This window comes from Zalophus californianus, chromosome 1 (assembly GCF_009762305.2).
Source record: "Zalophus californianus isolate mZalCal1 chromosome 1, mZalCal1.pri.v2, whole genome shotgun sequence".
NCBI lineage: Eukaryota > Metazoa > Chordata > Mammalia > Carnivora > Otariidae > Zalophus > Zalophus californianus.
In genome coordinates, this window is record NC_045595.1 from 58,283,333 (window position 1) to 58,299,746 (window position 16,414).

Consider the following 16,414-nt stretch of genomic DNA (forward strand, 5'->3'; position numbering starts at 1 on the left):
TGGGCCAGCGTCCTCAGCTCCCTGAATCCCCACATGGGGATCACCAGGCCCAGAACACGGGGGAGCCCACCAGGAGGCTGCAGGCAGCTGGTGAGACGTGGTTTGTTTATGCAGTGGCGGCAGGAGGTGCCTCCACCTCTCCTCAGAGGTGGGGTTGGGTGTGGCGGGCAGATGATGTCCCCAGGAGAGCAACTTCTAAGACTCTCTGCTCCTTCCAGTGAGAGAAGCACCACTCCCAGAGGCTTCTCTGTCTTACCCCTCCCTTGCTCTTGAATTCCGCCCCCCTTCTCTCCAGCTCCATCCCTGTCACCTGCATATCACTGCTCTGGCCTCCCCGCTGCCGCCTGCATCTTCCCTTGCCCCCCCGGTCCCTCTCTACACACAGGCATCATCCCGACGTTAACAGCTCACGGCGGACCCTGCTGTGTCTCTGCCTAGCACTGCTCAGACTCCCTTTCCCTCGGAGAGAAGGTCCGAGCTCACAGTCAAGGTCACCTATGACCTGGCCCACCTGCCTCTCTCCCCACTCCGGATCCCTCCACCCCTGAGAAACTTCACGCTGCTGGAAAACTGGCTATAACTGGACAGTGGGGGATCCTGGCAGACACCACCTCAACCAGTGCTCAAGGTCAGTAGCATCTGCAACCATCAGCCATATGGGTAGCAGGCACCCGCTGATGTGATGTGATGAGGGGGCGTCCACCTCTGTGGTCTTCTCCCTCCAAACCCACAGCTCCGGTGTAATCATGACGAAGCCACAGACATCCTGCAGAGGAACTGGCCGGTGCTCTTCAAAAGGGCCAAGGTCATGAAAGACAAGGCATGCCGGAAGAGCTGTCCCAGACCGGGGGACCCTGGAAGACAAGATGACCAAATGCGATATGGAGCCTGGACTGGACGTTAGTGGGTAAGCTGGGGAAGTCTGAAGGTTAGTGAATGCTATTGACTGATGTCTATGTCTTAGTCCTGGTAAACGCACCGTGGGTGTGCAGCACGCTTGCATGGGAGAAGCTGAGGGGAGGGTGTTCGGGAACTCTCATCTTTGTGATGCTGGAGTGAATCTAAAATTATTTGAAAATGAAACATTAACGAATCAGATGCTTACCAATTCTTTATTGTGTTTCTTATTAAAATTGTCATACGTGCTCATTGTAATGATTCCAATCAGCGGAGAGGCACGGTGCTGACAGCAGCTACCCTCCCCTGTGGAGGGGAGTCTGGGCTGGTGTCCCTCCCTCCAGGGTCTGTGCATACGTTAACATATATTATTCTCATTATTTTGTCTTTTATCACAAAGGGGACTTAAAGTACACTCTGTCCTGCCACCTGTGTTTTCACCTGTTATTCCCCCGGGATGTCTTCCAGGTCAGGCCGGCGTTCACGGTCGCAGATGTGAACCCACATTGCGAATAGACTTCTCTGGGCGTTTTTTGTGTGTGTGTTCAGCTTCTCGTCAGAGCCGATTAGGTGGACACTGAGTTCACCGAGTAATGTGCTCACTACATTCCTTCCAGGAGTGAAGGAAAGGGCCCGCGTTAGTATTTTTTTTGTCCTGAGCTCACGCTTGTATTAAATTCAATCCGCATTTCCTTTGCAGGAAACTTCTTAAGCTACTTGGTCATTTTGTTAGGGTTAGTTTAATTAAAACCAGAGCCTGTAATCCACAAATCCATTTACCCCGGCAGCGCGCGGAAGGAGGATGAGGCTGTGTGCGCGTGCCCTCTACCTCTCGGGCCACCCCTCCCGCCTCTCCCCTCCTCTGCAACACCTGGGCCTTGGAGGGCCACATGAAGGTGAGAAGGTGACATGTTACTTTAGAGGATGTACTGATAAGCAGATTATATTCTTTTCTTTTCTTTTTTTTTGAGAAACATACATTCAAAATAGAAGTTCTAACATTCTCTTCGTATCTATCGGCAAGCACAGAAGTTCTAGCTTACTTCGATAGCATTTGCTACGGTTTAGCCAGCACCGAGGATTGGGGTTCCATTTTGGGGATGACTGACCCCAACCTTTACCAGGCTAGAGTGTCCACTAGCCACTAGGTAAGCAGCCTGCTCCCCAGGAAGCCTTGCCTGGTTTCCCAGACTGCATCAGGCCCCCACCCATCCCAGTCTGGTCCTGTAGGTGCCAGCCTCCCTTAGGACAAGGCGCTGACCAGAATACGGGTCAGTACATGCGAGTTGCCCACCGGAGGGCCGTAAGGGCAGGGCCCTGGTCCCTATGCTTACGTTGCCAGGCACAGGGCTTGTGCTGAAGAACGGAGGAAGAGTTTGGATTTGCTGGGAACACAGAGGTGGTGGTCCCAGTGGGGAGAGGTGTGACACAGGCCAGGCAGGGAGGAGTCCGGGATTGGCCTGGCCCCAGTCCCCAGCCCCTGCAATATTTCCGTGTCAGTGGCCCCCCCCGCAATTTATCCTGTTGCTTGAGCTGGAAACCTGGAGCCCCTATGAGTGCTGCTCCCTCCCCCGCCCCCCTACCTATGCCCAGGCACAGGATCTCACGCCAGCCATGTAGCCATGGGGCTCAAATCCGCCCCTCTCTATTCCTGCTGTACCTCTGCTTCTCCCCCCACGCCCCTAGCACACAGTGTCCCCTCTAGACTTTCACCCAGAACTCACAGCACTTGCCTGCCTGGATTCTTCCATGGCTCCACTGCATTTAGAATAAATCGAAATCCTGACCAGGCACCAGGCTCACCTGCCGACCCCTGTTTCACCTCGGCCCTGTCACTGTCTCCTTGCTTGCTCCTTGTGCTCTGGTCTCTGCTCTATCCCTTTCACCCCCGCAACCTCTTCGTCCTCAGGACCTTTGCACATTCTTGGAACCTCCCCACTTCTACCCCATCCACCCCAGCTCAAATGTCACCTCCTCAGGGCACTGCCCCAAACTAGGTCAAGGCTTCCTGTTATAAGCCTGATGTGTTCATTTTCCACTAAATTGTGAATGCCACAAGGGCAGGGCATTCCCTCACAGCTGTGTCCCCAAGTGAATATCACTGAAGGGCACCCAGAAATGAACAGATGGGGGTGTAGTGAGGAGCTGGCTGGTGACACTGAGTCAAGGCCCTGGGTTTGGGCTGGAGGTGGGACCCTGCAGGTGGGGCTGGCATCTGAGACGCAGGCTGGGGTGGGAAGTGGACCTGGAGGGCATGACAGTGTGGGCAGTGTCAGAAGTGAGGCTTTCTTGGTGTCCCAGGTTTCCCTCCCCCAGGGGAGTTCCCTTTTGTGTGTCCAGCCCCGGCCAGGGCAGCATGGTGCGGCCCCTTCCCTCCCTTCAGCTCACACGTGTCCAAGAGTGGGCAGCTGTACCTGCGTGTTCGTGTGAATCAGCCCTGTCTGTCGCGGTGAGCTTCGCGTCTGTCTGGATCCATGTGGGGGTGTGTGTATTTGTGTACGAGCATGTGATTGTTTTGGTTCAGTTTGATGGGTGTGGGTGTATTCTGCAGGGGGGCTGCCGGGTGCATCTGTGGGGGTGTGTCTACAATCATCTGAGCCTGTCTGCTGTGGGGTGGGTGTGTCCCCAAGTGCCTGCAGGGCTGTGAGGGGGGGGGTTTGTGCATTCCACCAGGGTCTGGAGGGTCAGGGGCCACCTACTATGGGGCCAACCAGACCCTGCCCTGCTCCCCATCTTCCCCTCCCCACAGTTCCCATCACTTAGCAACGGAGGGACTCCAGGCAGCGGGTGGTCTCAAAGACAAAGACGGTGTCTCCATGAAGGAAGAGCAGTGCTTGGAGGGGGAGGGTCTCTAGACTCGCTCTCGGAGCCTCGTTCCTGGCCCACCTCAGGCCCCCCCAAAGGGCTGCCTCCACCAGCTCCTCCCTTATCACTGTAGAACTCTCTCTCGGTCGGCCCTCCACCCCCACCTTCTTTTTGGGGCTGGAACACTTGCTGCTCCCACACACTGCCCCCCGCCCCCCCAGGGAGCCTCATGTGGGCCTCTGATGGATGGGGTGCGAGGACAAGATTGGCCTGAACGTTGGGTGCACCATCCGGTTAGTCTGGGCTCCACAGCCTGAGGCTTGGCATTGAGCATGTGTGGTGAGGACAAACCCATCCTGCAGTGGATCAGTGGACACTCCCATCTGCTCCTCCAGGGATGCGCTTTCCTTCCCCAGAAGCCAGAGGTGAAGGGCATTCATTTGCAGCTTTGGGGCAAAGGACTGGCCATCCTGGGGGGCCAGGAGAGGGAACAGCTCTTAATGCCTCCCCATAGTTCTCAATGCCCCATTAGACCTGGCTTCTTCTGGGGACCCCCAACCTCCTCTCCAGTGCACTCCTTCCCCATGCTCCAGCCACGCTGGCCAACAGGGCAGACCGATTCTTCCTCAGGGCCTTTGCACAGCCCTTCCCTTTGCCTGGCACATGCTTCCTCCAGGGCTCTGTGGAACTTACGCCACCATTCAGGGTATCACTCAACTGCAATGCTTTGGCTAGGCCTGCCATCTAAGGCAACTCCCCTCCCAACCACCTGCATCCCACCCCTGCTTTGTCCCACCGGCAGTGCTTCTCCCTCTCTAAGATGACCCTATTGAATAAGTTATTGATAAAATAAAAATATTAATAAATAATAATAATAAAACTCAAAGCAGTTTTATTTAGCACTTACTATGTGCTGAGCACTGTTCAAGCCCTTGATGCATTTTAACTCTGTTACCCTTGGAGCAACCTTGTGATATAGGAGCTATTATAATCTCCTCTTTACCCCTGAGGACACTGAGGCAGAGGGAGTAGCTCAGCATCGTGTCATGGCCACACCAAGGGACTATCCATTTTATTTGCTGTGTGTCCCTAGCACCTGGCACATGGAAGGGGCCCAGGGAATATTCTAGAAAGAAAGGATTGTGTCAGGGGAACCCAGGGCCTCCTAGCATCCGGAGAAGGGGCCCGCTGCCTCTCTGCCTATATAGCTCTTGCTGTAGCATCGCTGGTGAGGGTCTCAGGCTGTTTCATGGGTCCAATCAGGCTTTGGAGAGAACCTGCTACACCTCTGGCTTTGCTCTTCTGAGAATAGTCGGAGCCTGGAGATAGCACTCACTCATGTATTTAAGAGAAAATGTCTCTGACCCCCACTTCTTCGGCTAACTTCAATGCTGGTTTCTGGTGGTACAGAGAAATTGGACTACGCTCTCACCTCAAAGGGCTCACAGTCTCAGGGGAAGACAAAAAGATTGCGGTGGCATCTCCCAGTGACCTTGTCTTTTATTCACAGTTAGCAACGTCCTGAGTGGGACGTAGATAGAACCAGCTTCCAGGATGTGTTCGGGTCTGTCACAGGCAGCCCACCTCTGTCTGGTAATCAAAACTGTAACATGCAGCAGAGATACATGGAAATGTTTGTCTAAAGTTGGTGATACCTAAGGGTACAATGTTCATGGATATCTTTGGATGTGAACTCTAGTCTGCTGCTTAGAATAAAAGTTGATATTGTGGCACTTCTTTGGGCTTCTCCCTTCAAGGACGGTGTTCCCAGCATTCTGGATAAACCACCAAGCCACCCATCTCCATCTCTGGGGAGAGCCCGGCCTGGGGTCTGCTGTCCAATTCAGCCTTATGAAGGCCGGTGTGGGTTGGGATATGGAGGAATACCTGTGCTGTGGGGAGCTGTGCATCCTGCCTGGGTTGGGGGGCTTGCAGAGGAGGTGACACTTGCTCTGGAGGAGCAGGGATAATATCTTGGACATAGCTCAGATCCTCATGATCCCATGCTCATCTCTGAGCCCCTTCCCTGGCTCCCTTGTGCTTTTGTTTCCAGAAGCTGCACCTGTGACCCTTTTTGGGAAGGTTTCTCTTGAGCTTCTGGAGCTGCTCTTCCATTATGTGCAGAGAGTGGCAAGGGCCCAAGGAGGCCCTCAGCCAATGGTGATGGGTGCAGTAGTAGGAAAACCCGGCTCCCTTGCCTCTGGCATAGCAGACACTCCAGCGTCTCCAGGCCTGGCCTTGTACTTTGCTTGCTTCCTCCCCTGCTCTGTTTCACATTCCCTGTGTCCTTACTGTGCTTCCCTGGGAACACTTAATACATCTCATGTGCTTAAATGCTTCTTCAGAATCTGACCAGAGACAGATTGGTTGACCGTGGAAAGGGCATAGGGAACAGCATTCTGAGCAGAAGGAAAAGCAGAAGCAAGGCAGGGAGTGGAAAGAACCTGGAACTGCCCAGGAACTGAAAGGGGCACAGGGAGTTCAGGTGATGAAGCTGGACAGGGAAGGATGTCCCCGAATTCCCAGTGGAAGGATGAAGGGCAAACAGGAGCCTACATGGTCCCATGCAGGGGCAGTGGCACCATCAGATTTGCTCTTTCCAGTGGTTCCCATCCTGGTGCAGGCTATGCTCACACACATCATGTCTGGATGATTTGGGTGAGGTACCCCTTTCCCGCCCAAGCAGAAAAGGATTTAATATGGGGAGTGAGGAGCTTACAAAATCGTTGGAAGGGCTGGAGGATCAATAGTTAGGGATCGTTTGTGTACTGTTAGCTTTCTGAGAATTAGGGGGTTGCTGTTGCATCTCAGGTTGGGAAATTGCTGAAAATTGCTGAAGATGCCCGATACTTTTTTTCTTTTTTGGTACTCAGTATTTATGGAATGAATAAGTGAATACACATATGCTTTCATTTACTTGTGTACCAAATGGAACCAATTTTTTCCCAATTTATTAGTGTTTCATTACAGATTGACAAAATAATAAACCACGAAAACAACATCTTCACTGTTAACTTTTTTTAGCCTAAATACAAATCTTTGGGCTCTCCTCATTATCTTTATGAATACATATGGATGTAGTCAAAGTAAAGAAAGTAATTTTGCATTCTAATCTTTTTCTTAACTTTTTATTTCAAATAAATGTAAAATTAAAGGAAGTTGCAACTATAATATAAAGAGATCCCTTGTACCCTTCACCCAGCTTCCCCAAGGCAACATCTTACATGACTATAGTATAATACTAAACCCAGAAATTTACATTGCTAGGACGTGTGTATCTAGTTCCATGTTCTTTATCATATGTAGATTCATGTAACTGTCACTGTGATCGAGATACAGAACTGTCTCTGGCCACAAAGATCCGCCTCATGCTGCCCCTTACTGTCATGACCACCCCTCCCTCTACCATTTCTAACCCCGGCAGCCACTAATTTAATCCCCATCTCTACAGTTTTGTCATCTTACAAATTTTATATAAAAGGAATTACATAGTATGTGACTTTTGAGATTGGCTTTTCCCCCCCAGCATAATGCCTTTGCAATCTACTCAACTTGTTGCAGGTATTAATAGTTTGTTCTTTTTTTTTCATTTATTTATTCATGAGAGACAGAGAGAGAGAGAGAGAGAGAGAGGCAGAGGCAGAGAGAGAAGTGGGCTCCCTGCCGAGCAGGGACCCCAATGAGGGACTCGATCTCAGGACCCTGGGATCATGACCTGAGCCGAAGGCAGATGCTTAACCATCTGAGACACCCAGGTGCCCCAATAGTTTGTTCTTTTTTATTGCTGGTGCAGGTATGGCACAGTTTGCTTAAACATTCAGCTGTCATAGGACATCTGGGTTCTTTCTAATTTTTGGCAATTATAAATAAAGCTCCTATGGACGATTACGTACAACTTTTTGGGTGTACATAAGATGTCTTTTCTCTGGGATGAATACCCAGGAGTATGATTGCTGGGTCGTACAGTAAATGTACATTTAGTTTTATAAAAAAACTGCCAAAATGTTTTCCAGAGTGGCTGTACTGTTTCACATTCTCGCCAGCAACTGGTGAAAGTTCTTATTGTTCCACACCCTCTCCAGCATTTGGTATTGTCACTATCTTTGCTGCACTTTTACTTTCATCCTACCTATATCATTAAATCAGAAGTAAATTTCTTGTAGACAGCATGCAGTCTTTGCTCTTGTTGCTGTTGTTTTGTTCACTCTACCAATCTCTATCTTTTAATTGATGTGTTAGACCTTTTATATTTAATATTATTATTTATATGTTAGAGTTTAAGTCTGTCATTTTATTTTTTGTCTTTTGTTTATTAATTTCTGTTTTTAATTTCTGTTTTCCTTTTTCTGCCTTCCCATGGGTTACTTGAAACTTTAAAAAATTCCATTTTGGGGGCGCCTGGGTGGCTCAGTTGGTTGGGCGACTGCCTTCGGCTCGGGTCATGATCCAGGAGTCCTGGGATCGAGCCCTGCATCCAGCTCCCTGCTCGGCGGGGATCTCCCTCTCCCTCTGCCTGCCATTCTGCCTGCTTGTGCTCTCTCTCTCTCTGTCAAATAAATAAATAAAATCTTTAAAAAAATTCCATTTTGACTTACATGTAGTGCTTTTCAGTGTATCTGCTTATACAGACTTTTTGGCATATTCCAGGTATTATACAAAGCATACATAATTTATCAGTTCACTGACATGGTCGTTTTATCAGCCAGAGTGCAGTGTAGAGACTTAAATCCCATTACATCCCTTTAGTCTTTCAATTTCTTATATAACTGTCTTACATTTTTTCTTGGCATATATTGAGAATCACATCAAATAGTGTTGATTTTTGTTTCAATTGCCAAACACAATTTAGAAAACTAAAGAGGAGATAAAGTCTATTGTATTTCTTTATATTTTTGATTACTATGCTCTTTCTTCCTAAGTGATATTCCAAGAGTCCCTCTTCTATTATTTTTTCCCTTTTTGTTTAGAGAACTTCCTTTAATAATTCCTTTAGGATAAATCTGATGGTGACAAATTCTCTTAGTTTTCTTTCTTCTGAGAATGTCTTGATTTCTTCTTCATTCCTGAAGGATATTTTCCTTGGATATAAGATTCCGGGTTGACATTGCTTTCAGCACTTGAAAAATGTTGTGCCATTTTCTGCTTGTCTCCATGGTTTCTGATGAGAAATCTGCTGACATTCAAATTTGTTTTCCCCTTATACGTAAGATGTCATTTCTCTTTCACCGCTTTCAAGATTTTTTTCTTTGTCTTTAGTTCTCAGAAGTTTTAATATGCTATGTCTTGGCATAGATTTCTTTTGGTTTATCCTGTTTGGGGTTTTCTCAGCTTCCTGAATCTGTAGGTTTATGTCTTTTACTAAATTTGGGAATTTTTAAACCATTGTTTCTTTGATAGCTTTTTCAGTCTTGCCTTGATTTTTTTCTCCTGGGATTCGGATCACACAAACACTAGATCTTCTGTTATAGTCCCTTTCGTAGGTCCTTGAGTTACTGTTCATTTTTTAAGTCTATTTTTTTCTCTGTTGTTCAGATTGAGTAATTTCTATTATTTTATCTTTAAGTTTACTGATTCTTTCCTCTGTTCCCTCTGTCCTGTTGAGCCCATATATTGAGTTTTAAATATAGTTATTGTATTTTTCAATTCTAAAATTTCCATTTGGTTCTTCTTTACAGCTTTTTAAAAAATTATTAGTTTCAGAGGTAGAGTTCAGTGATTCATCAGTTGCATATAGCACTCAGTGTTCATTACATCAAGTGCCCTCCTTAATTAATGCCCATCACCCAGTTATGAAATAAGTCTTCTTTACAGCTTTTATTCCTTTGCTGAGACTTTCTATTTTCTCACTTGTTCCAATTGTGTTCATTGCTGAAGCATTTTCATATTGCTGCTTTAAAATCTTTGTCAGATAATTCTAACATCCATATCCTCTGATTGGTTTCTTTTGGTTGTTTTTTCTCATCCAGGTTGAGATTTTCCTGGATCTTGGTACGAAGAGTGACTTGCGATTGAAACCCAAACATTTGGGGATGTATGCTATGAGATTCTGAGTTTTATTTAAAACATCTCCTCTGGTGCTCTTCTGGTGGGGTTGGTGGGATGTTACCTCATTATTGCCAGGTGAGGGTGGAAGTCCAGTGCCCCACTAGGCTTCCTTTGATACTAGGGGAAAGTAAAGTTCTTATTCCAGCTGGCAGGTCTGGGCTTTCCTCTGCTAGTGCAGCCCTTGCTAGGAGGAACACCTTGTTACCATCCCATAATGGCCTCCACTGACATTTCAGGGTGGGTGCCTTGTGCTTGCTAGGCTGTGGCAAGAGTCCCAGCTCCCAGTTACCTTCTGATGCCCCCTCCCCCTCAGTGAGGAGAGGGCTCACCTCATTACAACTAGGTGAGGGTGGAAATGTGGCTTCTCCTGGCCAGAGTGGAGGTGAGACCTCATTTTTTTTTTCCTGTGTTGTTGGTGGTGCAGTACAGCTAATAACTTTTCTGGGTTTCTTCTTTCCTGGTTGTTGGACTGGAGGGAGCAGGCTTCTCTTGGGAATTTTTTCTGACCCATTGGTGTTTCTAGTTTACCAGCTACCCCAGCATCCAGGCTGGGATATGTGAGGAGTAAAGAAGACTCAGAGAACTCACCACCATTTCATTCCTTGGGCCCTGAGGTCCCCAGTGGGTCTGCTTTATTCTCTCCACTTTTCAGAGTTTATATATAACGTCCGTGACTTTGAGCAGTCCTTAGTGGGAGGAACAGGGAAAGTACGTCTACCCTCTTTCCATATGTGGAAGTCCCGAAGGTCAGAAGTTTTTGCAACTGCCCGGGGTATCCTTTACCTTGGTTTCCGTCAAGATTCTGATATATGCATGACTGGTATTCATACTGGGTTTCTGCTCTATTTATTCAATTCTTATGCCAAAATATTCTTGTGAAAATTTTGAACATGGCCTACTTTGTATAGTACCCCTAGGGTGCATAGAGCAGAACTGAGCTCTTGTGAAAGGTCCCTTGAATCCCAAAGGCTGCATGGGGGCAGGGGGGCAGCTGGCAGGTGGCTGGGCTGGACAGGCTGGTGTCCAGGCCACAGGCAAGCCAGTGTTTAGATTCACTGGTAGCCACATCTAATTCAGGCTAACTCAATGCATTCACTGATTGTCCTCTCAAACCTATGGATTTGTCCTCTTCCCCAATTTCCCAAAGACCCTTTCCTCCATCTAGGCCAGTGTCCCTCCTGTCCCACCCTGCCATTCTCATGCTCATTTCTATATCACGGACCAGGACATTCTGCTCTCCAGGAAAGCCCTTCCTCCTCTTCAATGCCCAGAGGCTACACAACTCCTGCATCACCTGCACTGGACCAGACCTCCTTCCCATTGAGCCTGAAGTTCTGAGGGCATTTCAAGACATCACAGAGTAACAAGCATGGTGACTGCCTTGGGGTCTCTGGCTTGCCTTGCTGGAGTCCTGCCAGGCTCACACTTAATTTACATGAATTCACTGTTCTCTTTGAGAGAGAGAGATCTGTTTCTTTACCTGTTGGGCTTTTTCTTGGTCCTACTAGGTCTCTTACACTCCAAGGAAAGGAAGACCACACCCCAAAGCAAATAGAAACGCAATGAGTTAATTAGGAAGAGTTAATCTAGAATTAAGAATTTCTAACAGTCCCAGACCCTGCAGTTTAAGGGATTTTTTTTCCTCCCTGGGCAAAATTAGGTAAAACTCATCACATATGGTTTCATTTAGAATTTTGTTCTCATTTTACATATGCAAATAGTGAGGTTCTTTGAGGTAAGAGACTCACTGCAGTAAGCCATGATGAGCACAGCCAATGAGCATTCAGCTCAGGATACATATGACAGCTTTATGGTTGCTTTGCTATTCTGTGGTCCAAGGTGGCTGCTCTAGATCCAGCCATCACATATGCTTTCCAGCCAGTGGGAAGAGGAAAGCATGACCCTTCACTTTAAGAATACACTCAAAGTTGCACACATATTTCCTGCTTCTGCTTCAGTGGCTAGCATTTAGGCACATGACCACAGCTAGCTGCAGGGGATGCTGGGAAATGTAATATTTATTCTGGGAAACCCAGTATCCAGCTAAAAGTCTAGAGTTCTATTTCCATGAGAGAGAGGTGAGAGTGGATATTGGGGGGACAATGAACGGTTTCTTCCTCATCTTCTGGTAAGTGTGATGAGCGCTGCATTGGTCATGTGTTGTGTATTGACTCAATCCAGAACACACTGAGCACATATTGCATGTGAGACTTTGGCTTGAGCCCCATGGGAAATAGAAATACATGTAAGGGTCAGAAAAGGGGAAAAACAACATTTATTGAAGACTTAACCATGTTCTTACCATGTAAAGAAGATTTGCATGCTTCGTCTCCTCACCTTTATGACTGTATGGTCGCTGTACATCTGAGGAACTGTATCTTGGAGACGGAGTGCGTCTCAGGTCATGTTTCCTGGGAAATGAACTATGAGATGTTGGGAGGTTTATCAGGGAGTGAATGCGGGACCGACACCATGGGGAGTGAGGCAAGCAAGGCTGGTCAGAGTAAGCAGTTGGGCTGTGATGTGGCTGCCATGCAGTCTCAGCCAGGGCCAGCTGGGGATGACCCTGCAGAGTGGTCCTTCTCTCCTAATTAGGGGCCAGGATTTTGGACCCCTCATCGGCTAGTTCCTGGATGTGGGATGCCCACCCTCATTTCCCCCTCCTTTCTGGGAGGGGCATGATCTTGGGCAAAGCCCCTGCCACCATCCAAGTATAATTCCTAGGGACCTGGCCACCAGTCATCCACCTTCAACACCTCAAGCCTCTGGGGGAATGAGTGCCTTGGTCCAGAAGTGGGGATCTGGGTTGCACAAGACAGTGTCTCCTACAAACTGACATACTCAAGGTCACATAACTTGCTGGTTCAAAGTTGAGATTCCAATCTAGCTCTGTCTCCAAAATTCATGTCCTTCCTCATGTCTCTTGCTGCCTCCCAGGGGGCAAACCAGAGGTGGACAGCGCTAGCAGCGGAAGGGCCTGGGGGCAAGATTCTTCCCAGCCTGTTCTCCTGAGGGTGGGGTAAGATGAGGTCCTCACTGCTCCTGGGACCTGCGATGGCTCCACCCTCATCTCCCATTCTCCCCTACGCTGTCAGCAATGCCCCAGCCACACTGCCCTCCTTCCTGTGCCTTGAAACTCCCACGCTCACTCTAGCCTTGGGGATGTCTCTTGCTGTCCTTTCCACCTGGACCATGCCTCCTCCAACCTTTCACATGGTTGGCTGCTCCAGATCATTAGGGTCCCAGCTCAAATGTCACCTTCTCCGACCACCCTATCTCAAGTCACCTCCTGCCACAGACCCTCTCTATCCCATCGTTTGTGTTATTCTAGCATTACAATTCCCTAAAACGATCTTCTTTTATGAGGTTACATGGGTATATTCTGTCTCCCCTAGAATGTGAGCGCTGTGAGGGCAGAGATTTGTCTTTCTCATTCACTGCTGTCTCCCTAGACCAGTGCTACTATGTCAGTAGGTGCTCAATAAATATGAGTCAGGTAATGGAATGAGTGAATACATGAATGCAAAAGGTACAAGTAACCCTCATCCAGGCCTATAAGGGACTGCCCAGAGCTGGGGGTGTTTGAGGAGAAGGGAGTCTTTCCTTCCAGCTGCTCTCAAGAGGTGGAGCAGTGTTGAACTTACAGGGGATGTCAACCCCTGTCTCACTTTCCCCAACTATAAGCAAGGGGACAGTGCGGACTTCTCACCTCCTAGGAAAAGTGTCAGAGTCTTTTTCAGAAAGTGTATGCAGTGGGGAAAACACAGTTGCCAAAGAAGTGCTGACCCAGATTCGAATCCCGACTCCCTCTCTCCACATACCCCCTGACCTCCTGGAACCCCCGTGTCTGCATCTGTAAATGGGTTTGATCATGGCACCAGCTCCCCATGGTGCTTAGGAAGTGAAATGGATGATATGGGGTACATTAGTTTCCTCTGGCCGCCATAACAAAATACCACAGGCTGGGTGGCTTCAAGAGCAGCCGTGTATTGCCTCGCTGTTCCAGAGGCCAGAAGTTCCAGATCAAAGTGTCAGAAGGATCGGTTCATTTGACGCCTTTGGCTTGTAGATGGCCATCTTTCTCCCTGTATCTCCACATGGTCTTTCCTCTGAGCACGTCTGTGTCCAAATTTCCTTTTATAAGGACACCAGTCACATCGGATAGCACCCACACTAATGACCTCATTTCAACTTAATTACCTCTTTAAAGGTCCTATCTCTAAGTACAGTTAAATTCTGAGATATTAGGGGTTAGGACTTCAACATATGAATTTCGTGGGGGGACATAATTCAGCTCATAAAATGGGAGGACAGGCCCTCTCCAAGACTGAAAGAGTCACTTCCAGTTTTTGTGTTTTTATTTTCTTTTCTTTTAGGATCTTGGCATATGAAAACATGATGGCATGTTTAAAAATTTAGTCTATATTTTAAATGGTTATTTTAACAAATTAGTACTTTAAGCACACTTCACACAAATGGTGTGCCACGATTGTGCTCATAACAAGATAATTCCAATATTTTAAATAAAATATTCATTTAGTGCATTACAGATAGTCTGGTCTGGCCACGGGACACAATTTGTAAGTTTTGCAATGTGCAGCTTATTCTTTGAGTCTTATCACACATCTCCATATTTAGGGATGAAATAGTCTAAACTTCTGACTCTTGGAGTCTGGGTGGCCAGCCCTCTGCGACCAGGCCTGCCAGGCACATGGCTGGGCCCTACTGTACAGACAGGAAACTTGTCCCCGGCTCTCTCGGGGCATGAGCCTCCCTATGCCTCTTTCCCTGCAGCCTGCAAAGCCTTTGCTTGGGCTGGTGGCCCCTGGGCCAGGAAAGCTGCTCAGTGAATGGGAGGGGAGCCAGGCACCGCTTGGGTAGCATTGCCATGGCAACGCTCTCCCCACTCCGCTCCTCGCTGAGACCAGGGCATCTGTGGCCATGGAGACTGGTCGCGCCACTGGCACATCTGCATAGCAACCAGAGAGGGTGCCGAGTGCAGCTGGGCCCTGCTTCAGGAAAGCAGGTACACTTAGAGCTTTTATAAATTATTGAGGAGAAGATGGGCGCCTCGATGGGAAAACGGACAAAGGATGCGGACAAAAGATGAAACCACAAGTGGCTAATAAATATATGACAAGTGCTCAACATTACCAGCGATCATAGAAATGCAAATGCAAACACAATAAGATACCTTTTTTTTTTTTTTTTTTTTTTTTTAACCAGAGCAATTGGCAAGAGACGAGGAAAACAAAAAGATAAGACCCGGTTTTGGGGTGTGTGTAGGGAAATTGGGATTTGCATACCCCGCTGGTTTGAGTGCACATTTGTAGAACATTTCTGGGAGGGCTATTTGGCAATACATATCAAAAACCTTTAAAATGCGCATACCTTTTGAACAAGAATTCCAGTTCTAGTAATTTATTCCAAAGTAATAATTAAGTGAGTAAAGATGTAGCTACAAGTGTGCTCCCTGTAGGGGCAATTATAATAGCAAAAGTTAGAAACATCCACAGTCTGGAAAAAAAAAAGAGATGGCAGTTCATGGGGAAAGAGTGTTTAGGAAATGTGGTGCGCAAGTCCTCGGCACCCTTTGTGCCCAGGGAAGAGACATCAAGGCTCAGGAAAAACCCGTCCACAGCTCCTAGACGGAGCTTCCAGAAGTTTCTGAGCATTTGAGAGCCTATTTGAGTATACACCATGGGAGGGACAACACAATGCAGGGGTTGTGGGGACTCTGGAACCCAGGTTGAATCCAGCCACTGCCACCCTTTGACCTGGGGACAGCCTTCCTCGATTGAGAGCTGGTCATCAGGCTGAGGGAGAAGTCCCAGTTGGGTCAAAGGGATAAATCATGAAGGGTCAAAAAAAAGTTTTTTTTCAAGGTAACTATCTGGATTTGGGAACCTTGCTTGCGTGAGAAAAATCAGCTTCCACCTGGGACATTTAAAAAAATTCAAAAAAAAATTGGGATGCCTGGGTGGCTCAGTCGTTAAGCATCTGCCTTTGGCTCAGGTCATGATCCCAGTGTCCTGGGATCGAGCCCCGCATCGGGCTCCCTGCTCCGTGGGAAGCCTGCTTCTCCCTCTCCCACTCCCCCTGCTTGTGTTCCCTCTCTCGCTGTGTCTCTCTCTGTCAAATAAATAAATAAAATCTTTAAAAAATTTTTCAAAAAACTTATTTGTGGTAAAATACATGTAACACAAACTTTATCATTTTAGCCATTTTTAAGTGTACAGTTCAGAAGTGTTAAGTACATTTGCACTGTTATGGAACCATCACCACCATCCACCTCCAGCACGTTCTCATTTTCCCAACTGAAACTCTGTCTTGATTAAATACTAACTGCTCTTCCCCTTCCCCAGCCTCTGGCAACCACCATTCTTTCTGTCCCCATGAATTTGACTACTCTAGATACCGTATATAAGTGGAATCATACAGGATTTGTCCTTTTGTGGCTGACTTATTTCACTGAGCACAGTGTCCTTCAGGCTCATCCATGGTGTAGCATGTGTCAGAATTTCCTTCCTTTTAATGGTTGAGTAACATTGTAGAGACCACACTTTGCTTATCCATTCATCGTTTGATGGACTCTTATGTTGTTTTGCCTTTTAGCTATTGTGAATAATGCTGCTGTGAACAGGAGTGTACAGGTATCTCTTTGAGA

At 47.6% G+C, this 16,414-nt stretch overlaps 1 long non-coding RNA gene across 1 annotated transcript in view; it reads left to right on the plus strand.

Annotated features, from left to right (window-relative positions):
* Positions 1–369: 369 nt before the first annotated feature.
* The window catches only part of LOC113918396, a 28,571-nt gene continuing 12,526 nt past the window's right edge, over positions 370–16,414 (plus strand). The window contains exons 1-2 of the long non-coding RNA XR_003518546.1: positions 370–628; positions 734–907. This is a non-coding gene — a long non-coding RNA (uncharacterized LOC113918396). The remainder of the gene's footprint in view (positions 629–733; positions 908–16,414) is intronic.